At 44.5% G+C, this 25,629-nt stretch overlaps 1 protein-coding gene across 2 annotated transcripts in view; it reads right to left on the bottom strand.

The window, feature by feature from the left end:
* GPR63 (G protein-coupled receptor 63) overlaps positions 1-25,629 on the bottom strand; it is a 282,145-nt gene that overhangs the window by 82,337 nt on the left and 174,179 nt on the right. The gene's annotated exons all lie outside the window — the stretch shown is intronic.

The following is a 25,629-nucleotide window of genomic DNA, read 5'->3' as shown; positions in this document are numbered from 1 at the left end:
CAGGGACTAAATATTACATAAAATGTTTTCATAAATGACTCATGACAAGCATTGTATTGCTGCTCTCTTAAAGCACATTTGTATCAGACTGCATCATTCAAACACTCAGTCAACATGCCGATTACAGCACTCTCACAAGAATTGCTAAATTCTCTGTTTCCTTGTTGGAGAAGAGAAAATATAATGCGAGCAGTATGCTGCAATCCAATTAAACAAGCATTGACGAGGCAATTAGTCTAGTTTCAAAGGGGCACATGCATCAACCTATTTAGGAAGTGCAAACGGTGCGAATCGGTAAATTCGGCCGTTTGCACTTCCTAAATACGTTTTTGGGATGCATCAAACTATTTTTCAGAATTCGCATTTCCAAAAAAAATGCAAATGCATTTAAGGAATCGCATTTGTGCGATTCCTTAAATGCAATGCATCAATGTTAAAAAAAATGCGAATGTCGAAATTGGAAGTGCAAATTAACACGAGGTTGACCCTCGTGGTAATTTGCGAAAATGTTTAAAAATGCAAAAAAAATCATTTTTTACACTGTCATGTTACAGACACACATGTCCTTAGGACATGTGTGTGTGAAACATGCACTTTCAAATGCATTTCAGAGGTGCAGGGGGGGGGGGGTCCTTTGGACCCCCCCCTGCTCCCTTGGAATGCATCAACAAATTGCGACTTTGGAAATGCCTTCCCATTGACTCCTATGGGCCTTTTGGCCCATAGGAATCAATGAGAATTGCGAAAATGCACTTAGGAATTCGCTACTTATTTGGAATTCGGTAAAAATTGCGATTTTTACCGAATCCCAAATGAAAAGCCAAAAAAATGATGCATACCATTTTGCAATTCCTAATTCGCGATTCGGTATTTTTCGCAAATTAGGAAATGCAAAATGTATGAATGATGCATATGCCCCAAAGTGTTTATGCATGCAAACACAGACATGAAAAACTGTTGTTTGTATGCATCAGTGCTTTAAAGTCAGACCTATTGACTTAGCCACTGCTAGGTATGTTTGTGCTCCAGGTCAGGCGTGTCCCCTGGTTAACAGTGTGTGGATACTACTAACGTCACTCCATAGATGACGGCGTTCTTATTACCATACATATCCACGATTTAAATGTAATCCCATAAATAACACCGGATTATCACTGGCTTTAATACAAACAAGAATTTATAACGCAAAACTACAGTTAACACACGGGTGATCACTAAAATAGACATTAGCAAATTTTGGGTACCCATATTAAAGTAGCACTTATAGTACTGTTTTTAAATTCAGTTATGCCATTTGTAGTTTTGACTTCCAGTGAATCTCTAGGAGTTCAAAGGAGTGTGATGTTAAATGAAATGAGCTTGTCACTTCTTCTACCCTTCTAAATATGATGAACTAAGATCTATGACAGCACATGGTCAGAGTCAGAAACTGAAAAGGGTCTAAATTGGAAAACTCTCTCAGTTACTGGTCACCTGAATTCTCAATAAAGCATATACAGACGGGTTGCCAGATTTTGAGACCCATCTCAAGCCAAAAGTCGCTTAAGTATAAGCCCAAATGTAGCCCAAAGTAGACCAGCATCCGCCCAAAACACAGCCCAAAGTTACAACTCACAAATTATGCAGAAATAGTCACCAGAAACCATTTTAAGGATGCATGTAAATTCTAATCGATATACAGATAATAGGAGGGGGTTAACTGGGCACCTGTAGCACAAGACTAGCCGACCCTGAGTGATTTTACCAGCTTGTTTAACATGTGAACCCAAGTTGCCATGGGATAAAGCTAAACCTTATACGTCTCTGTAATTAAGTTGATTTTGAAACCTGTGCTGGACCTGTTCTCTCTTTAATCCCTTACCTTCTCTCAGCAACCCGTGAAAAAAACGATTTTGGATTAGAGAAGCAGCAACTGCACCTGATAAAATATTTACACTTGTGGACCAAACATTAGATATGTTAGCCAATTATTCAGTCAAAATCTGCAATCACACCTCATTTTTAAACCCAAGAGGAAAACGTATGTGCAGTTTCAGTACACATTTACTGTTACATTAATGTTCAGTTGCACTAAGGTCTAACCAACAAATGTTACTTTAAGGTCCTTTCTCAAATGTATTCCTTCTAAAGCTACATTAGGCCATAGCTGCCAAGGGTTTAGTTTGCTTCTGGGTGACATTTACATGTTTCCTGTTCATTTATGAGTGACATTTCACTGCCTTATGTGTGACTTTTAAGTGACACTTCATAGCAAGTTAAAGAAAGCACTTATTAAATATAAGGAAGTAAATATCGGAGAGGGCCCTTTTTGTAAAAAAGTGTGACAAGGTTGAATTCGCCTCTAAACAGATGCAATTTTCCTGATCTTTTGAGGTCCTAATTATGCCTATCCTTACTGGGCAAAGACCACCTAGCATCTATGTCACCCAAATGTTCTTTCCACTGTGTAAATCGGCGCCTTGTGTTGATTAATGATTTTGGACCACAATCGATAACAAGTGGCACCCCGTCCAAAATAGACCCATACGGTAGCAATCAGTGATTGCCTGCAGTAAGACGCCTCAACAGTTGCAGGTGTGAACCATTCCCCTTACACTTTAAATGGCACATTATTTTGTGTTTTAAGAATCATACTTCCAGGGGGGAGCCTGGGAGGGAAGGGGCCTTTTTGTCTTTGGCCCTGGCTGTCCTTGGGCCTTATTTCGAGTTGTGTTTAATGGGAAAACCTCAGATTTCTAGAAAGTGACAAAAGGAAGTTAATTCACTGGTGGCATTTCGTGGCCAGTACTATACCCAAGGAAACTTAAGTAAATAAACTGTAGGTTCTCCACCAGATTCAGCACTTTTTACAGGTAACATTAGATTCTGCATTATCACAATTCAGTCTTCCCTTTTTTTGTTACACATCCAAACTCTCTTGACATCTCCTCTTTCTCTCTGTCTCCATTTTGCAACTTCCCATTGATACCTCCCTTTTCTTTTGCAGTCTTGTTCCTTCCAATTTTCCATTCCACCCCCTACTCTTGGTATGCCAGTCTCATTCCCTCCCCTCTTCCTAACTGTCTTTCATCTCACTCCATCTTCTCACTCTTGCTTCTTCTGCATTCTCCCTTTGTTTTCTTCCTCTCTTAATTTAGCTGCTTTTCTACTTTTTGTTTTCTTTGTATGTTCTTCTCTCCATCCTGTTATCTGTCTGTATCTGCTCCTTTTACCCATCTTTCCTACCTTCCCATCTTTCTGACTTTCTACTAAGTATGTCTCGCTCCTCCCGTCCATCACATCCCTCTCACTTCTCCTTGTGTATCTTACTTTTCTTTCTTAAAATGGGCCTTTTTGAATCTTCAGCGTTTCTATGCATATTCTCTCCTCTCATATCCCACCCTTCTCTTTTTGTGTCTCATCATCCTTCTAACTCCTCTGCCTCCTCCGTGTGTGTCCCTTCCCTCTCAAGATGATTTCTTTCAAGTGCTTTCTTCATGCCTGTTTCTTTTTCCTTAACTTCTTTTAACCAGCCTTTCTCCTAACCCAAAGGCTGCAGTGTAATATAAGAATCATTTTGAAAATCGCTTTAGTTGATTTTCTTTTCTGATCCATAAATGGCCAAAGTTTAAGCACGTGCTTTTGAATAAGACAAATAATCTAACTTGTATGCACTAAGAATACCTTTCAAGATAATTATTTGGACAAACAAAGGAAGAATATACATCAAAATAAATGCACAGTGCTACTCTTCGATTACTTTTTTACAGACCAGTTCATTATTGCAGCCATAAAGCGTCAGCTGTGCTCAGCGCTGCAGTTCTCACATCTGCTGCTGGCAACGCAAATGGTAGCATGCAAGCAGTTTGTAGACGGTGCTTCCTTGCTCCTGTGTATGCGATTGCTCACCTGAAACTGCTTAATTACAGGACAGAGAAAGGCCTCAAGTAATCCCTCGCATTGAGCATCACTGGGACATCTGAAGTGCTGTCAGATGCTTCTACAACCAGGCGTCTATTCTGCCCCCGCAACACATGTGGAGGGCAGGTTAGGTGTTTTCCATCCTGAGCAGTGGCAATCTCTGCCTAGGGGCATACGACCACATGCATCAATGTAAGGTTTTGCAATTCCTTATTTGCGAAAATTAGGGAATCGCAAATAAGGAATCGCAAAACGGGATGCATCAATTTATCCGCATAATTTTTGCGATTCGGTAAAAATTGCAATTTTTACCGAATCGCAAATATTATGTGAATTCTAATTTGCGATTTCGCAATTCCCATTGATTCCTATGGGCCAAAAGGCCCATAGGAATCAATGGGAAGGCATTGACATTTTGCGAATTTCAATTAGCGATTCGCAAAATGTCAATGCATTCCTGCACCCCTGAAATGTATTTTAAAGTGCATGTTTCACACACATGTCCTAAGGACATGTGTGTCTGTAACATGACAGTGTTTAAAATGCTAATTTGAGCATTTTAATACTTTTTCGCAAATTACCACAAGGTTCACCCTCGTGGTAATTTGCACCCCCTAATTGCGAATTCGCAATTTCAAAAACAATCATGCATTGCTTTTAAGGAATCGCAAATTTGCGATTCCTTAAAAGCATTCGCATTTTTGGAATTCGCTAAAATAGCGAGTTTGCCAAAAATGTTTGATGCATCCCAAAAACCTATTTAGGAATCGCAAACGGCCGAATTTACCGATTCGCACGTTTGCACTTCCTAAATAGGTTGATGCATGTGGCCGATAGGGTGGGTGGGGGCAGAGGGATGGAAGGGGCAGAGGTGTAGCAGAACTTGCAAAAACACCCTGCCTGGAGTCAATAAAGCATGTCAAGCTCTGCCACAGAGCAGCACTGAAGGGTTGCTCTTGGACCAAAGGAGGCGCCACTCTAGCAACATCTTTATTTTTCCTTACCAAAGTGTCAATCAAACAGACCCCATTGTCACAGTGAGATGGCGCCCTGCATTATACTATACAATGAAGTGAATACTGTAACAGTATGTACTAACCTTCGTGTATACTCCTATATAAAGCACTCCATTACCTCGTGGCCTAGTCAGCACAATCCAAAAATAAAAACCTGCCAAATAGATAAATAGGGCTCACAGCATCTTCACGTGATAACAAAAGTTGCCACTGTATATTTTCAACCTTTCATTTAACAAAAAACATCAGTCAAAAATAACTAACACCTGGCTCATGCATGAATATTTCTTTTAGCTCACACTCTGGAGCAATGCTGACAAAGCTCCTACCGAACAGACACATGTTAGAGCATTTGTCAGCTCTCCAGGCCGTTTAATTTGCCTCTCATTTAATCTGCAGTCCGCCACATCCTGCATGGTCACTACCACTAAATCAGATGATCATCATGAAATGGTATTGTCCACACCGTGGTTGAACGTTAAACAGCGATACACTATGTACAATGCTGTGGCCAGATGACCGCCGACTGCTATGCTTAATGTTGTTAGTGCAAGCACATACATGCCATGTTTAGGTGATAGCATGTTTTTTTCTACTTTTCTTATTGTATCTTGCATATGTTGAGTTTGTAGCATGCATGTTTTATTGTGGATGTGAATGCAAGAATGAGTCAATGGGGGTTGAATGCATGAGCGCAAGAATGAGTGACAGAGTGCATGTATGATGAATGAGTGCCTAAACCCATCAATGATTGAAAAGGCACTTTAATTTATAAGCCAGACCTAATCATATTGCCATTGCTTTTTTTGTTACTTCAATGTGTTTTGGGATAAAATCTGTCCAAGATGGAGATTTAGGAGGAGTTTTGAAGTCCAATCAAAAAAATAATGCTGCAAACTAATATTCTTCAGGCACTACCACCCTTATGTGGAGTTAAGTTTTAAGTGAACCAGAACAGCTCACTTTTCGGGCATGTTTCTGAAATGAATACAATTTACTGCTTCCACATCCCACCTCCATAGACTCTTGAACATCCGCTTCAGGGTTTGTTCTGATTAAAGTTTTCCATTGATAATCGCAGGTTTCTGTTCTGCACATTATTAGAGTGAGTGGGAGTACCAATGGGTATCCTGTTTGTCTGGCCCAGTAAGTGTTTCCTACAGTAACAATAGCTCTACTCTACCATCTACTAGGATCCTGGTGACTGTATCACAGATGGCTTTACCTGGTAATGCCTTTGCAGTCTCAAATAATTTTGGAGTTTCTTTGATAGCCCAGACCCTTGACCTGGTGATGACCTCAATAAATCGGAGTTCAGCGGTGCGTGTGTCTCCTTGGTTAGTTATTTTTAGTGCTGTTCCTCCCAAGCTGGCAGGCAGGGGGGTGTTTTCTGATCCGTCCACAGTCATGACTTTTATCTTGCGTCTGTCCTGGATCAATATTATTCTATTAAACAGAAAGATGTTCATGTCCTTCGGGCTGTGTTGGGTGTCTTTTTTTCCTATAGACTTCCAGTATCACATTTTATTGCCCTTTTGCACATACTCTCACACTCGCGGAATTACATCCATTTATTATGAACGTAAATAATTATTAATTAATCTTTATTGATTGCCAGTCTGATGCTGACCTTTCAAATACAAATTACATTGTTCAACAAAATGCTATACTAATATGGTATTTTATGTTTTTAAAAATGTATCTGTAAGTATTGCTCTGGACAGACTAGTTTGTTTTGATTATTTTTATATTTTTCATTGGAACATATCTATATACACACAGAACAAATATTTGTATTTTCTCAGAAAATTCATTTAGATGGTACATTTATATCCCACGCATCCTGTGTTTGAATATATTGTCACTCCCAGACATTTCTTTTTAGTTTAAAACATTTTTTATTTGAGAAGCTATCAGCGTTTTTGCTCAGCTTTTAGAAAGAAATGATTGTGCCATCTATGTTTAGACTATCAGTTGTATTTTGTCACCAGGGTTCCCATGCCAACCTGAAAAGCATGTGTTTGCCTTCTGTTGAGTCTGGTCTTCCCTTTATGAGGCCAGCTCAATATATCTTCTAGCCCAACCTTCTGACTCATCTCAAATTTCTTCTACTACTCCTTCCAATGCACTACCCTATCTCTCATCCTATACATCTATCAATATATCCTTTACATCCACTCTCTCATTTATCCCAAACCCCATACCACTACTATGATTGCCAAAATATCCCTTTCTAGACTCTCTCCTACTCCACTCCTCCTTGCATCATCTGACACCTCTTTTACAATACAGATCCCCTAAAAAAAACCTTTCTAAACTCTTCCCTCTGGGTCCTCTCCTCCAAAACTCCTTTTTACTCACCCAAAAGCCTCCTCCTACAGCTAAGACCTAAAAAAAAAAAAAGAAAATCCTTCAGTCTTTTATCCCTCCACTATCCTTTTCAATCGAAATTAACAGACTAGCGTGTTCACTTCTCAAATTCCATATTAAACTATAATATACTACCCAAATAACTGAATAACATATCCAATACTCAAATTACTTCATATTTTTTTACTATACTAGGGTTCCAGAGTGGCGTGCTACTCTCCAGAAAAGCGCTTCAACATCCAAAAGGGGTAGCAAGTACAGCATGAATACAAATCTTTCTTCCCCTTTTATCCCTCCGCTAACCTTCTCACTCCAAGTAACTGGCTAATATCCACCACTGAAATTACTTCATATTTCACCATATTAATTCACCACTAATCTTTTGTAGGCTTCCTGAATAGCGTGCGTCAACAACGCTATATAAATACAAACCTTTGTCCTCCTCTATCCTTCTGCTATCATTCCAAATCCAATTAACTGACTAACATATCCACCACTTAAAATGTACTTGCATGTTTCACTATACTAATTCAACACTATGAAATTAAATGAAAAGAGTTTTTGTAAAGCGCGGTAGCTACCCTGAGGCGTCCTAGCGCTACGGACAAACACGTTTGGGAGGGCAAGGGAGCTAATCATTGAACAGATGGGTCTTGAGCTTTTTTTCTGAAAGACAGCAGGTTTGGTTCCTCACGTAGGTGGAGGGGTAGGGAATTCCAGAGTTTGGCCGCGTTATATGTGAAGGAGCGTCCACCACATCTAGCCTTCTTGATTCTGGGTACTGTGAGGAGGTGTGAAAGAGTAGATCTGAGCTGTCTGTTTGGTTGGTAGGGGGTTTCCAGAAGGCTCGATGTGTGATGCACAGGGCTTTAAATGCAATTCTGTCCCGGACGGGAAGCCAGTGGAGCTTCCCAAGTTCTGTTTTAACTGGGGTGCGGCGTGGGATCTGAAGAAGGGTGCGGCGTGCCGCGCAGTTCTGAATGACCTGCAGCTTGTTCAAGGTAGATTGTGGGGCCCCTAAGTATAGGGCGTTTGCTAAGTCCAAACGTGATAGGATAAGGCTTTGGATCATGATCCGTCTTGCATTGAAGGGTAGGAGGGGGGTAATTTTTCGGATAAGCCTGAGTAGACCAAAGCAGGTGGCTGATAGTTTTGCTACCTGGTAGTTGAAATTGAGGGACCTGTCCAACCAGACTCCAAGACTCTTGATTGTGTCTTTGGGCGGTGGAGGGAGTCCAAGGCAAGTGGGCCACAGGTGGTCGATATTGGGGTTAGGGCGGTGACCTAGTAGCATTTGCTCAGTTTTGTCTCCATTTAATTTGAGACAGGAGGATGTTATCCAAGAGGTCACAGCCTCCAGGCAGTCCCTAATATTATTGGAAGCAATGTGAGACTGACTCAGGGCCACCACTATCTGAGTATCATCTGCGGAGGTGATTATTTTTAGCCTGAATGGGCGGACGATCTCAACAAGGGGGCTCAGGTGCACATTGAAGAGCGTAGGGCTCAAAGAAGAGCCCTGTGGCACGCCACAGTCTAGGGGTTTGCTGATGGAGGCAGTGTTGCCTTCGAAGACCTGGAAGGATCGCTCCTTCAGGAAAGATTCGACCCAAGAGAGTGCTGTTGAAGCGACTCCTAGATGGGTATGTCGATGCAGAAGTATGCTGTGGTTTACGATGTCGAAGGCGGCACTGAGGTCTATGGGTCCCCGAGTAGCGTGCAATATAATACAATACAATACAATATGCATTACATGTCAAAGTGTACTGCAGAGCAACATGTGGATTCATTCCAAACATGTTTATTCACAACACAGCAACCTATGGTATGATCACAGTGTGCTGTTTGCATATCTATAGAAATAACCCACCTGCTGACCGGGATTGTATGTGCTCCTTGAGTGGAACAGTGCGTGAAGTAAACCACTAACATGCCCTTGGGCAGGCTGCTCCCTGGCTGCCCAGTACATTATTTTTTAAGAAATTCAGAGGAACATCACAAGGTAATTATTGGTAATAGAGAACGAGCATCAAACACTTCCGCAGGGGGCTACACACAAGGTATATTTAATTAAGTATAGTGAGGTTTTAAGGTTATCGTATGAATCCATGTTAACAGCACACATTTTCTGGCTTAGGACTTAATTTACCTAGTTCGTTCATTCTAGGACTTGTGGTCTTGGTGTAGTTCAGTTTGATCATTTGGATTATCACACCAGAAAACAGTGATTAGTAAATAATGTAGAGAATCTGAGATGTTGTATACTCCAAATATGGATTCAGGTGATAAACGTAGAGAGTTTGGGGATGATTGGCACAGAATTCTGCAGCAGGGACACAGGGGAGGGGTCACACTGGTTGACAGAGTATGCACAGTGACATCACATAGCATTAGGATGGGATTCTCACATGCAGGGCTTCAGGTTATTTAGGTGGGGGCAGGCAGTATTCAGGCTGGCTTCCCACAGTATTCATGAGAGCCATGCGTGGTATTTAGAGGGATTCACAATATTTAGGTGATTCCCATAGTCTTTGGTGGGAATTTACATAGCACTGGGTGGTTGACAATATTTTGGAGCAGATGCGTCTTTCTCCTATATAATATTCCCCACTTAGTGCTCCTGCCTTCTCATTCTCAGCCTCGTGTGGTCCTCCGCCACCCTCATCAACATCCTCGATCTTTCTGCCTCTCTGCATACCACGGCTGTTTTCTTTCTTCCATCGCTCTCCCGCAGTGGGACTCTTGAAGTCCATTGCTGTGTTGGTTACATTCAGTCACTCACTGTACAGTGACAAGACAGTGACAGTATGACGCGATACATAATACCAACTCTACACACTTAGAGTCCACCACTGCCCGTGCCGAGAGACAGTGTGGCGCGTGACCACCACTTTTGAAGAGTGCCACAGGGGCTGGCCAAAATGTATTGCCAGGGCAGTCATTGGTAGCCCTTTCATGCGCTACAAGATTGACATCCATGTGGCCCACAGTTGTACACCCACTGCACCACTACGCTACGGTGGCTGGCAACACGTTGCAGCAGGTGCGCTTGCAGCTACATACACATGTGCTGCCGGCTTCAGCAGCAGCCCATGTGTATAGTAACTTCAGTGAGTTACTAGTGTCCAATCCTCCAATCATAATCCAACTATGCAGCACGCTTTACGCTAATTCTCCAAATCGCTGCTGACCTTTATCCATTCATGAGGAGCCACTGACAACACAATTCGTCATCATCATGTGCATGATGAGTTTCAGCGCTGCTACAAGTTTGCCCACAATGGGCTAATGTACACCCAAAAAGTAGCCACCTACCAGGTGTGGGTTTTCCCCACACAAATGGCAAAAATGTCACCGATTTGTGCATGAAATAGCCCAATCTGGCAACACTGATCTCTGCAGCAGAGCAGTAGCTTGGGGGAAGTACTGCAACAGAAGACGGACTATAACCTGCTCCCCTTTTAAGAAACAAGGCTTTGTCTTCCAATGTGGAACTTCAATCCGTGTGGAATAGGACAGCTTCAACCAATGTAGACTAGCTACTGCATGAGGCCAATCAATGGAGGCAATCTTTTACCAACAGCGGGAACTAAGGCAAGCATAGGAAACCGATCTGTACTTTCTTACCATATCCCACTTGTCTTCTTGTAATACCAATTGTAGGAAGGTGGATGTCGGACTATATGGTTACCCCCACTTTTTGCCTGGTGTTTTGCTGGTTTTCGACTTAGTTGGACTGGGACCCTGCTATTCAGGGCCCCAGTCTATCTACTTACTCTATAAAATGGACTCCATGTACTTTAGGTACATACTAGATTGGTTACTGGGTCACCCTTGTGAGCCCCTGTATAGTGTACCATAGGTACCCAGGGCATACCTGCAACCTAGGCCTGCCAGGGGCTGCAGCATGTATTGTGCCACCCCTGGTTAGCCTTCCACACCGACACCACAGGTCTGTACTTACAGCCTGGGTAAGGTGGTGTACTCACCCCTTACTTCGGTATAGTATACCTATATCTATATACCTATATAGACACATATGAACCTATAAGCCACTCCTATGGCAAACCTCGACAATCCTGGAGGTAGAGTGCTTGGTTTTATGTGCCCTAGCATGAGCTGAGCCCCTCTACAGCTTTCAGAATCATCTCCTTATAGCTGTTCTATGATATAACTATACCATATACTCTTAAGTGCATTATAATCCAGGCGGTTAATGCTAACTTTGGTTTGGCTTTATAAAAACATGTCGTGTAAGGTGCCAAACACTTTGGAATACTACCCCCGCCAATTCTGTCGGCGGGGGTTGCATTCCACCCTTCTAGAGGGAGAAGACATGTAAGTACTGGTAAACCGGGTTAAAGTTAAACAGAGCCCCAGCATCACAAAATGGATGCTGCTGCCACAGACACGAGTCTGCCCTCCTGCTGCTGGATGAAACTCCGGCAGGGGAGGCTTGGACTATAGGTTTCCTGTCCAGGGAGGTGCTGGCACCTCCCCAGACAGACTTCAGTGTACTGGGGCAGGGAGGGCTATATTCAGTGAATGCTTTACAGACACTGCCTGGGGCACACAAGGTGCTCCATGCATTTCCCAGTTCAAACCGGTTACTGGGGCACTCAGCCCCAGCTCTGGCGTGAATCTGGACAAAGGGGAAGATGTGTAACCACCCCCTCCCCAGGTCTACCCATAGGAGGGACCTTAGAGTTAGTACAACCCCTAAACTTACTATAAGTATTGAACCCAAGTCCCTAGGACTTTAGATTACCCTGGACAAAACTCTGCAACATATATCCTGGACCTTCGACATTCCATTTCGACTGGAAGACTGAAGAAATCTCCCTTGTAGTCGAGGAGTGACCCCCCTGTTCAAACAGGCACCAACAGCATCTTTGCCAGTCTGCATTTTCGAGGCTCCCACCGGATCCCGATGAATCTGTGACACAGGACATGGACTTCAAGACATCTCTGAAGCTGACCTGCGCTCCCAGCAAAGCTGAAACCTGTGGCGGAAACAAGAGACATGGGACTGGAACTCCTGGACATCCAGCATTTTGCTACCTGCATCAACTTCCCGAGATATCCCGAAGTTGTGCATTGAGGTGCTTGAAGCCCCAGCCTCGAGCACCTTTTGCACCGAAGCTCAGAGGCTCACAGTCCACGAGTGTCCTGTGGGCCCGCTTTGTGCATTTCAGCTCGACGTGTCTTTGCGGTTCCTATTCCGTTGGCTAGTGAGCCCCCAAAAAGACCAATCCTTTATTTAACTTGCTTTCCTGGTTGCTCCAGGCTTGCTCCAACTTCCCTGCAAAGGAGAAGTTTCCCAGACCTTGCTGGTCTGCACCGAAGCCAATCTTGACATTCTGCGTGGGTTGCGTTTGCCAAGGCTTGTTGGGTCCAATCCGGATACCGACACGTCAGTCAACTAGACCCTTCGTGGGACAGCTAATACAGCTCCTGGTCGTCATCGACGCCTCCTGGACAAACTTCACCTTCTCATCTGAAATCACCCGACATCCGGTGGCATCTTCCTATCGCCATCCTAGTCACTGGCTAGTGGCCCAGACTCTGTCTCCTTTGCTTTCAGGTTCTTCACATCTCTGATCCACCCGGACACTTTTCCTCTGACCGCCTGCAGCACTTCTTCGCAGCTCTCCATTGGATCGACGACGAAACCCAACACAAAAAGACACCTTTGCACCAGGCTTCCCTTGGTGAGGTAACTCGAGTACTCCGGTGCTCCCGTGGGTATTGACTCTCCAAGTGTACTAGTCTAAAAGGGTTCCATCGCAGTTCACCTCCTTGAACCCTTAATCTTTAAAATTGTAACCTGTTTGTTTCGCAAAGAAAGTCAATGGTAACCCGTGGCTGTGTTTAGGACACTGCACGCGTCTCCCATGGGCCTCCTAAATCCTAACCTTTGGTTGTTCCTAGAAGCCCCAGCAATTCTACAGGTCACAGGCTGCTTTCTAACTCTCACGTGGTTCTTACACCACTATTTTAGTATATGGTTTGTGAGGCCACTAGGGCAAAACATATACTGTGCAACTTATCGTGTGCTAATTAAGTTTGTAGTATTGTACTTTTACCTCTGACCTCATAGAGAGTGCAGAGGGGTTGTGTTTAGAATAAGTACATATATATTTGATGTATACCTTGTTTTGGTGTGCTTTCATTTAGTACTCAAGAGATTATTTATTTATTTGAAAGTTTTATAGAGCGCGAACAAGACCCTTACGGGTATCAGAGCGCGAACAATAAAGGTGTATGGGCATATCAAACAATAAAAGTAATCAGGACCGTAAGAATAACATCAAAAAGCGTAATAAATAAGCAAAAGGGCAGATCAAACATTAAGGATAAACAGAATCATAAAGAATGGCAGCAAAGACAATCACAGATAGAAGGGCAAATCAGATAAGGTGCAAAACTGGACCGGTGGGTTTTGAAGGAAGATGGTAATACATTGAAGATGGAAACGTCACAATAAGTGGAACTAAACTGTACATATAAAAGCCAAACATTAGATTGGTAGGTAAGAAGAATGGAATAGGGGTTCACCAAAGTCATGTGAGGCTATGTTTACGTAAATGTAGCCATAAGGATGCCCTTTAATTCCTGCTTGAAGGAAGAAGTGGAGGGGTTCAGTCTTATTTCTGGTGGCAGGGCATTCCATATCCTGGGTGCCATTCCTGAGAAGGAACGATTATACGTTTTTTTCTTATAGAATTTTTGTGGTTTAAGAAGGAGGTTTTCCGCACTTCTTGTTGATCTAAACCCTCCAGATATTGTGAGTTTTTGTGGGAGATAGCTGGGTGCACTATGATGTAGGGCCCTGTGCGTCATGCAAGCTATTTTCAGGTGGATTCGGACTTCAAATGGCAGCCAGTTTTAAGATTTTAGATCCGGGGAGATGTGGGCCCTTTTTGTCGAGCCAGTGATGAGTCTCGCTGCCGCGTTGGTGGAGGCTCTTAGAAGAGCTGTAGTGGCTTTGGGGAGACCTTATAACGAGACACTTCCATAGTCCAATCGAGGTAAAATTAGAGCTTGAACCGCTAACTTTAAGTCCTTCGGAGGTAGGAAGGGTTTCAGCTTCCTTAGTGTATTGATCTGAAAGTTTGCTCCCTTCGTTGCATTATTAATATGCTTCTGCATATTGAGGTTACAGTCCAAAGATATACACAGTCATTTCACCAAATCCACAATGGTTGGTTGAACATCGAGTGCTGTGAGGAGTTTTATCAAATTGTGCATAGTGGGGACTTTGGCAGGTGGAGCAATTAGGAGGAATTCGGTTTGTAAAGCGTTCAGTTTGAGGTGATTCCCTGCCCGCCATGTTTTGGTGGTCTTAAGAGTGTTGTTGAGTAAATAATGTCGTCCAAGGTGTTGATCTTGAGGTAGAGTTGGGTATCATCTGCATACATGTGGAATTGCACGTTGGATATTTGTAACAGATCGGTGAGTGGTTCCATGAAGAGGTTGAAGAGTGTAGGGGATAATGAGGAACCTTGTGGGACTCCTAGCATAACAGGAGCTGGTTTGGACAGTGTGTTGTTGACCTTGAATTTTTGAGTCCGGTTATGCAGAAAAGAGGTAAACCAGTCGAGCACTGGTCCTGAAAGACCCATTCTGTGTTTCAACAGATCTATCAAGTGTTCGTGTTTGACCGTGTCGAACGCTGAGAAAAGGTCTAATAGGATGAGGAGATATGCTTCGTTATGATCAAGTAGTCGAAGTGCATCATCAACGATGTGTGTCATGGCTGATTCGTGCTGTGATTTGCACGGAAGCCGGATTGGTGTTTATTTAGGAGGTTGAAGTAGTCGATATGTTTTGTCAGTTGGTGATGAACACATTTTTCAGAAGTTTGGCCAGGGTGGGAATATTGGAGATTGGGCGGTAGTTGTTGAGCTCCCTGGGGTCAGCTGTGGGTTTCTTAAGGATGGGAGACACTTGCCCTACCTTTAGGGAGTCCGGGATGCAGCCTTGTTGAAGTGAACTGTTGATGATCTTGGTCCATATGGGTAGTAGCATAGGTGTAAGATCTTTAACTGCATTTGCGGGGAGAGGGTCAGTGAGGTGATTGGAAGGCTTCAGAGCATTGAGAAATGTGCCTATAGCTTCTTCAGAAAAGGAGTAAAAGAATGATCATGTTGTGCTGTTTTTCAAGGTAAACTTTGATGGGATTTGTTGAGAAGCGTTTGGGGGTGGGGGGAGATTTGGTGAGGGGGCCAGAGTGAGAGATTAGGTCCTTTAGGAGATCTTTCTTGATGTTCTCCATCTTTAGGTTAAAGTGGTTAGAAAAGTAATCGCAAGATGGTTGTGGGTGAGTAAGTTCAAGTGGCCGTTGTGGTTGGGCCTTAGATTGCTTTTTGATTCATTCAAAAAGTTTTTGGGGGCGATTTCTTGCCTGGTCAAGTTGTTGGCTAAAGAAGTCTGTTTTAGTGCGTTTGACCTTACGAAAATAAGCATTTCTCTTTATTTTTAGAGTCAGGAGGAGCTTGGCGGATGGTACTGCTCTACAGTTCTGCGAGAAGGTCTGTCCTCGTTAAGAAGGCAGTCTGCCGCCCCGGCCCTCAAAGCGCTTCACTGGCTCCCCGTGAAGGAGCGGGTGAAATTTAAAGCGCTATGTACGGCCCACAAAATTCTGCATGGCAAAGGTCCCCCAATCCTTGCTAACATGGCCCGTCCTTATAAGCCCCCACGCCTGTTGCGCTCGGACCAAAAACATCTTCTGCAGTCAGCGAGAGTAAGGAGAGCTCGTTCTGGGGGCAGGCGTTTCTCTGTGCAGGTGGCGACTCTTTGGAACTCTTGGCCCCTCGCGATTCACTCAGAGCCCAAGATCCTACCATTTAGGAAACTTCTTAAGACCTACCTGTTTCCACAGTAGTGATTAGTTGAGTCTCTCCTTCTGGTCTGTTGCGCCGGGATGCCCCCGGGTAAGCTGAGCGCATTACAAATTTCATATAATAATAATAATTAAGGAAACCGTTGAACCAGGGTTTGGAGTCTTTCGTGGAGACTCTCTTTAGTTGCAGGGGAGCGAATTTGTTAATTATCGAGGTCCATAAAGTTTAGGTAGTGGTTGGTGAGGTCAATTACGTTGGAAGTTCCAGCAGGGGGTAGAAGTAGATTCTTGCTAGAGGCGGGTAAGGAGCTTGTGCTGAGCTTTTTCCAGTCCCTTTTCCATACCTTAGGTTTTGTAGCTTGGGCAGAGGTCAGCTTGATGGTTTCATTGATGAAGAAAATGATGATGTGATGGTCAGACCAGTCACAAGGGAGGATCGATTCCATTTGGGTGGCATCAGTCTTAGCGAATATTAAGTCCAAGATTGCGCCTTTATTGTGTGTCAAACTGTTGCTCAATTGGCTGAGGTCTAAGGCGTTGAGGAAGTTTTTGAGGCTATTGACCACTGTGTCGTTAGGGTCATTTCAGTGGAGGTTAAAGTCACCCAGGAAGTTTTGTGTGTTTCGTCGACCGGTGAGTGATGTGATCAGGCCCATGAGGTGTTCTGCGAATTGGAGGTTGTCGCCAGGTGGGTGACAGATGATGTGGAGCGAGCAGACAGGTTAACAATTACTGTTAATGTCGAGGCTGAAGTATTCAAAGGAAGGGAGTAACGAGGGTATGGCTCTGTTTATGGTGATGTTGCTCCGGTGTATGCACGCAATACCACCTCCAATCTTGCCTCTCAACCTGTCTAGTCTGATGATGTCATAGTTAGGGGGAACCAAAAGGTCGATGAGGGGCGAGGAAGAATCTGTAAGCCCTGTTTCAGTGAGAATGATGAGGTTAAGGTTAGTCAAGGTAATGAGATCGACTATGTCAGTGGTGTGTTTCGATGCCGATCTGCAATTCAGGAGTGAGCATTTAAGACGGTGGTGACGGGGGATGAGGGGAGTTCCTGGATGAGTGGGACTTTACAGAGAATGTTGACAATGATTTCTCTGTTGTTGTGAGTTGAGGGCCTGTGAGGGTTTGCGAGGATACATGGATGGGCATGTGTGTGAGAGGATCAGTGGTAGTAGAGGGCGGTTTGTAGGAGAGCAGGAGAGAGAGAAGGTCGGTCTCTGAGAGATGGTTGTTGGTACACGATGGGCGGGAGGGTAGGTTACGGGAGGGTACTGATATCCACCTGGGAGCAATGTGTCTGGTGCAGTGGGGGTGTGTGGGGGACTTGTTAGGAATGTTGGATCTTGTGAGCCATGGATGATTCGATAGCATGAATTTAAAAGTGTGATGGTCTTCTTTGATTAGATGAAGTGTGGCCATGATCTCATCCAGTCTAGTGTCTGCTGGAGTTGTGGTGGGGGGGGGGGAAGATACGCTGAATGTGTGTGCCTGGGGTGTCAGCTTGTTAGGTGAATGTACTAGTACCGGGGTGCGTTCGTTCGACTGTGCAGCTGTGTGCGTGTGTGGTTGGGATAGTGATGTAGATGGTTGGATAGAGGGTATGCCATGTCGGTGGGCATGAGTGGGAGGTGTGACAGGAGGCAAATGTTGTTTAGAGGGTGAACTGATGACTGGGAAGTGGAGGGAGGGACCGTGGCATGCAGGGGACTGAGCTATGGTGGACTGGTTGGTGTATGTCAAGTACATGAAAGGTGTGATATTGCGAATGGGGAAAGGAGGTTGAACTATGATAGTTACCGTAGTGGGTTCCGTTGCTAATGGAGGTAAGTGAGTAGAATAGGTCGAGTTGGAGGGGGATAGGTTGAGTTGTATGGTGTCAATGTTTGTTGTGGTGTTGTGAGGTGTGACTGGGTTAAGGGGAGAAATGATGAGGGGGGTTAGAGGGGGAGTAGGGTTGGGGAGCTATAGTTCGGCCTAGAGTGGTATCCGTAGAAGTGCTAGGTGCAAGAGTGGTCTTGGCCATGATGGATAGGGGGAGCGTGAGCTGTTTCGGTGTGGTGCTGCTAGTTGTATAGGTGGGGGTGGACGTCCGGGTAACTAGGGAGCAGAAGCAGATGAATCAGAAGAATCAGAAAGGGAGGGGTTAGAGGGGGAGTAGGGGTGGGGGGCTATGGTACGGCCTAGAGTGGTATCTGTGGAAGTGTGAGGTGCAAGAGTGGTCTCGGCCATGATGGGTAGGGGGAGCATGAGCTGCATCGGTGTGGTGCTGGTAAAACAACTTGCTTAACTCGTCTCCAAGTCTTAGCCTTCAGGCTGCTCTCCACAGTTACCACAGCTACCACTAGGATAGCTTTCTATAAGGTTGACTTTATAACCTACCATCAATAAGGGTCAATTGGACTGGTGCAAGATGCCCACTAGAAGAGTAGACATCATAAACCAGGTCAACTTCTCACACCAATGAAATATTTTCCCACAATGGTGTACATGTACTGAAAAAGGCAGAATTGTGTAACAGATCTGCCCAGTGCTTAATCTGGGAAAGAAAAAGTGCTGGTACTCCCTAATGTCGCGGATGACTACTACCACTGCAAGTCTTTTTAATCCACCACCAGACATTCCCTGCCCATTTATCTCACTCTTACAGGTTTCTGCTGTCTCACTTTGTCACGATCTATCAGTCTTTCTCTTTCTTCTTCTTTACCCTGTGTGTGTTTTTCTGCCTCTTGCTGTGTCAAAGTCTTAATGAGGAAAAATAAGTGCCGGTTCGGTCCCAACAAAAGAGCACGAGGGCCCCACCTGCAACCATGGCAGCCACCTGAAAAAAGAATTTTCTCTTGCACCTTTCGTTGGCTCAAACATCAGACGTCACACTGCTCATTACAAAATACATTTACAAAACTTCAAAGACCATATAAAATATCACTATTATGTTGTGATTTAAATTTGCTAAACCATTTTACAATCTTTCGTACATATTGAAATGATATTTTGCTCCCAACTGTAAGCCGTGGTACTGACAAAGCAGACAGCCACAAACTATTAGTAGAAAAAGACAGATGTGATATTCTAAGATGGTTTGCTACCGAGGCACTGAAATAACCCCACTGCCGATCACTAAGTTGCAATTAAGATGGGAAGACCCATCTGCAATTTTCAATAGCTTTCATCTCGTTGGGAGCGGGGACAAAATATTCCTCCTGCATAAAATTAGAAACCATTTACCCGCCATAAAAGTTAATGCAATGCAGAGCAGGAAATTAACATTTCGTAATTTTATTTACTTCAGTCTTCCCTTCCACACGGGTTAAAAATGCAGGCTTCAAAACAGTCTTTGATGTTCTGGAGACAGCTCAGCTGCCACTTGGTTTATTGCACCAGTCGGTTTCCTTGACAACCCTACAATCCATCTGGCTGCACACAACAATATTCCACTGTCATTTTTGCCCAGAGGAGACACCTGAAAGAAGAAATAATACGTCTACAAACCTGTTCATACTCTTTCGCAGGGAAACAAAGGCTAGCTGGGAACACCACCTTCACCCTTTAGTACATCCAAGCACAAAACAAGTAACGATAAACACAACAAAACAACAGCTTGTGTGGATAAAATATGAAATAGCCTATGTAGACAGTGTAATAACTAGTAAGACAACTTCCATGTGTCCTTATCCTTCATCCTGTTTACTATTTCTACGACAAGCAACGATTGATAGTTAAAAAATTGGTAATCTTCATTCATATTTGAACAATAAAAGCCATGAAATAATAATAACCAAGTGCAGGAATACAGAATGTAATTGTAGATACAGGGCTGGGAAAGCGCAGTGTCAAGTGTTACATTCTGACCAGCTTAACACCAATACAGGTATTACCAAAGAGCGGGTGGACAAGTGCCCTTTGTAATTTGAGTAGAAACTAAAAGGGGACTTTTGGGAGTCGGCTTATGCAAGGTGAGGAATAGGTAGAACTGGCAGTAAACAATAAACACAAAGACAAGGGCGGTAACTACTTGTAGCATCCAGCTACAATAAACACAGACACTTATCATAGTCTTCATCTAGTGCTTTATTCACCACGTCTTATCTGTTCCCTGTCCCTACTCTAACCAACCCTTTCCTGTGTCCACTCCTCCTCTTCCTCTGGCCCCCTAGCTCCTCCCACTCCCAACTACTGGTGTGCTAACTTCACAACATCTCCCCCTTTTGTAACAAAATAAACAAAACATACTGACTTCTCAGTCCATCTCCACGATCAGTCTCTTGGGTGGACGTATGTCGCGATGAGGTCGTGGCGACCTGACTCTCGGACTATTAGTACTCAGTGTCTCGTTGATCGGAGCAGTGCTCTCACGATCATCAGGATGCAGTTCTTCCACACTGGGAGTGTCCATTTCACTCACCAGAGTTCTGGAAATGTCTGGTGACAGCTTTTTAAAGTGTGAGATGTTTCTCGTGACTCGTCTCTGCTCGGACTCCGCCGTCAGCATAGTTCCGTTCCTTTTCGTGACCACCAAGGGGTCATCCTTGAATTGACAGTCAGTCTTTTTCAGCGGTTCCTGCTTGACAATGACACGGTCCCCTTCATGCAAGGATAGTGACCTCGCTCTTCTCCGGTGATCGGCGTAGGCTTTCATTTTCCCTTTGTTGCGTTCGTCTGTTGCTCTGATTTCATGTGTGTCCTTTGCCGATGAGGATGCTTCCAAGGCCCCATCCCACGTTGGAATGCGATTTCTCATGGGACGTCCCAACATGAGGGTCGCTGGGCACCGGCCAGTCGTTGCATGAGGAGTCGTGCGATACGCTCGGAGGACTTCATTGAGGGCTGCTTGTAGATCCCTGCCTTCCACGGTAGCATGTTGAAAGGTTTTCTTGAGCGTGGCCATGAATCTCTCAATTGTCCCATTCGCCTGTGGCCAGAGGGGCGTGATCCTGCGGTGATGAAAGTCTAAATGTTTCGCAAAGGCTGCAACGTCTTTCCCATTGAACGAGGGCCCATTGTCTGATTTAACTGTCTTAGGAACCCCCCACGTCGCAAAGACTTCATCAAGTACTTTGAGAGTACTGGAGGTGTTTGTGGACGGTACAAAACATGCAATGGGATATCTGGAATATTCATTGATGATGGCCAGAACATATTTGCCCGATGACAGGGGTCCATAGAAATCAATAGCGACCTCTTGCCATACACCACTAGGCAGAGGTGTCATGTGTAATGGCGCAGGTGGATCACTTTTGCTAGTGAGTTGACAGAGATGACAATCCTTCAGAGTGGTTTCCACTAAGTGATCAAGATATGGGAACCACACTCGTTCCCTCAATGCTCGTTTGGTAGACACTATCCCCCGATGCCCTTCATGTGCAAGGGCAACCACTCCTTGTCTTAGTTGAGTGGGGATTACAATCCTCTGGTCTTGCAGTAGTATGCCATCCGTGGTAGCCGACAGTTCGCCACTCACATGCCGGAAAGCCTGCATTTCCCGTTGAACAGAGGAGTCGGCATTCTCATCTTGAGAGTCATGTCTCCATCGATTGTTTCGGACCTTGTGAAGGACTTTTTGCAAGATGACGTCCTGTGCTGTACTCTCCCGAATGGTGTCCATGGGGATGGCTGGAGGTAGAGCTTGGTCCGTCACAAAGTGAATGTACTCTTCCGCGATGGACGAAATGGAAGTTGATGATGGAAGCGGGTGTCGGGACATGTAGTCCGCTGGATTTTCAGACTTCCCCGGCTTGTGGATTATGGTGAAAGTATATTCCTGCAACCGTAGGCCCCACCTTTCAATCCTCGGGGGCATCTTGGATCTTGGGTTTCCATAGATGGTGATGAGCGCTTGATGGTCTGTAATTAAAGTGAAATGTTTGCCATAAATGAAAACATGAAAATGTTCACATGCCCATACTACGGCTAGGCTCTCCTTTTCGGGCTGGGAGTAGGCCCGTTCTGGGTCAGTCAGACTACGACTCGCGTAGGCAATGATGCGGCGTTGATCCGAATCATTCTAGTATTGGGCCAGAATCGCTCCAAGCCCCACGGGGCTGGCATCCACAGTTATTTCAGTCTTTCGCTTTGGGTTGAAATATGACAAGTGGTCCGCTGATTCCACCGCTTTCTTGATTTCTTTGAATGCCTGCTCACACTGGGGAGTCCATTCAAATGACTGACCCTGTTTGGTCAGCATGCGGAGGGGATGGCTGATCGTAGCGTAGTCCCTAATATAACGAGCGCAATAGCTGGCCATACCAAGGAACGACCTGAGTTCGCTGACATCTTGGGGACTCTTGGTGTTGTTTAAGGTCACAATTTTGTCAGGGTCAGGTTTCATGCCAGCTCCAGAAAAGATATGACCAAAGAACTTTAGCGTGGCCTGGTGAAACTCGCATTTTTCTTTGTTCAGAGTCAGGTTTGCCGCCAATAGGGCATGGCAGACACGATTGAGTGCGATGTCGTGTTCTCGAACGTCAGAGCCATAGACAAGGATGTCATCGCTATAGTTGAGCGTGTTAGGAATGTTTTGAATGACTTGCCGAATTGTTTCTTGAAATATTTCGGCCGCTGAGGAAATTCCGAAGCTCAGTCTTTTATATCTAAACAACCCCAGGTGGGTTGCAAAGGTGGTGATATATCTGGACCCCACTTCTAGTTCCAATTGATGGTACCCTTTTGAGGTTCCGTGACGATTTGAACCCGTGTTTTCAATATTGTCGGAAATACATAATATTGGTATCAGTGAACCGCAAATGATCCATTTAGCATATCCTGGTGTTTTCGCTACGTTACGAGCAAGAGCACTCCTGTTATGAACACATTTCCGATCTACCCATGGCATCCATCTTAGATCATGGCAGCCATTTTGTGTTTCTTGCCCTCACATATGCAATAACCTCTGATCACTTCATTTCGAATAAGGACACGTAGCCTTAGCCGGAGATTCACCTCTTTCATGACACGTACACCTTAAACCAGATCACGCTGAAGCTGCATGACTCGACAAAGGCTGCCTCCTCTGCCCGAGGCCAGCCCACCTGAAACTGGTTTTCCTGTCCATTGTCCTGATCATGATGAGGCGGCCGAAGCTGGTAGCCTTGCCCATTTACAACCCACAAACATCTCTTATCCCGTTTTTCTATCTTCTGCACCTGGCTCTGCTCCTTTCCTTCTGGGCCTTTATTAGGGGGAGGTAACGAACTTTACGATGAGGCGGTCCGGCTCTTGAATGCAATATTGACAAGGGATTGTGATGGACTAGTGGGAACCCCTCTTCGTGATGTTTGGCATCAGATATTATCGACAGTTCCTGTGTAACGCCAAATATTTATTGTTTAAAGACACAAAGGTTTGGGAATGTACTGACATGTGAAATATTTGCCTGAAGCACAATTTTTGGTATATAAGGAGCAACCCTCAATGTACAAATCGAACAGGCTCCTAGTCTCTGCCCGTGTGTAGATTCTGTGACTTCTGTGTCCCTGCAGTAATAAACCTTTGGTCTTTGACGCCACCATCGAGAAGCCCGTGTTTCTGTTCATTTGCGCACCAAGGCAGGTGGAACTCCGGGGTCTTTGGGTGTTGTTCCCTGACACCTCTGGACGGAACCAAAAAGTCCAGAACTCCAATTGGCGCCCAACGTGGGGCGACGTCATTCGGTACCGGTCCAAAAGCCTGAAGAGTTCGAGAAGCTTCGTGTGAAGATTCCTGAGGGAGGCGCCCCACTTCATCGATCCCGGCATATCGCAAAAGTGGCCCTGACGTTCTCTTCCACAAGGGTTCCCGTTCAGGACGGCTGCAGTGGGCCGTTGCCTTGACCGTCGCCCTGTCTTGGACCCGAGGTGCAGCCTTAGTACAGCGAAACGTGACGGGTTTCTCCTTGGTGACGTCTTCAGTGCCTCAGTTAAGTATTTAGTGATAGCTAGCTGGTTACTTTGTGAGGATTGTTAAAAATCCTTGATCGGTTCTTGGTTTGGTTTGGTTTCGTAAGATTATCACTAGTTATTCTGGTTACGATAATCTATTTGGTTCAGTTTGGGTATCGATACATTAGTTTGGTTTTGGTAGGCCTAAGTTCTTGGTTCGAGTGCACATATTTGTTCCGTGTTTTTGTTTGTCTTGTGTTCCAGACTGAAAATGGTAAGTCGGAAAATGTTGTCTTGTTTTGGTTGCAACCGTGACTCACGATTGGAGGATTCCTGTCTGGTTCCTCCGATTGGGACTCCCCTTTATGACTTATATTGCAAATTTGGTGTGGGTCCTATATCCTATAACGAGGTATGGGTCCGCTACACTGCGAAGGATGGTGTCCTTAGTTGGCCACTACATGGTAGTTTTGAACCCGAGATTCTTGATAATTTAGAAGCGAAACTGTTTAAGAAGAAAGCCCGGCCGGCAATGTTTGATTCTTTCCGTTACTGGCGAAAAGAATCTAAACAGAGAGAAATGAAAAGGTTAAAGAAAGAACAGAAAGAGCAAGAAGAGTTAACTCTAGAGCAAGCAACTAAACAGTTGCAAGATAATGAGTGCGAGAAGGCTATTGAGGTGGCCATTAGAGAGCGTAATTTAGCGATTGACAAGTGCTATCCTGCCTTGCCATCGAAAACAGCTAAGATACTAGAGGATCCCGAAAACGATCCACTGTTGTCTTATCTGTTACGATCACCTCCACCGTATGCACAAGGTGCTACGGCTCCGCCTGTGCCAAATGTTCAATTGCCGGTTGCTGCACAACCTGGCATTCCTGCTCCTGTTCCTCAGAATTTAGTTCCTGTACCTCCTGTGGTTAATATGAATGTTCCTACGGCTCCTCCTCTTCCTGGGTTGCCGACTTCTATACCTGTATCTGTCTCGCTTACACCTACTACTTCACAAACTATTTTCATCGATACTCCTACTGCTTCGCAATCTGTTCCTACCTCTACTGCGTTCTCTACATCTGCGAGTGTGTTAACTCCACTTTCTGTTCGTAGAAAAATCACTGATTCTGTTGCTAGTATACTGTCTCCTTTATATAAATCTTTGATTAAGACTCCTACTCCTGATTCAGTTCAGAGACGTAGTCAGCTACCAAGTACTGAAGAACGGGGAATTTTAGATTCCACGGCTCTCAGATGGATTACGAAAGTTAGAAGATATAGTACGAGAGATGTACTAGATACGTTTATGCAGTGGAAGGAACCAACGCAACGGTACGTCTTTGATGAGATGTGCTCATTGTTACGTGAGGAAATAGAGGAAGATGATGTTGAATCAGACTTGGAAGATTTAATTAAGGTGCAAAAAGAGTTTGCTACAGGAATGATAGTGGGTGACAATATTGAAGAAGCGATGGAACTTATTTTAAGTTTTAGGAATGATCCATCTCTTCGTTCACCGAGAGATTTAGAGAAAGGTAAAATGAAGCTAAGTCGCCAATATCCTATGAGGGAGGTTCCTCCAATCTGGCGCGAAGCAATACAACGTGATGATAATGCAGGTATCGCAGCTGCTCCAGCACAGTTC

This window comes from Lissotriton vulgaris, chromosome 6 (assembly GCF_964263255.1).
Source record: "Lissotriton vulgaris chromosome 6, aLisVul1.2, whole genome shotgun sequence".
Classification (NCBI taxonomy): domain Eukaryota; kingdom Metazoa; phylum Chordata; class Amphibia; order Caudata; family Salamandridae; genus Lissotriton; species Lissotriton vulgaris.
The sequence above is the reverse complement of the archived record's forward strand: the minus strand, read 5'-3'. Positions and strand labels throughout refer to the sequence as shown.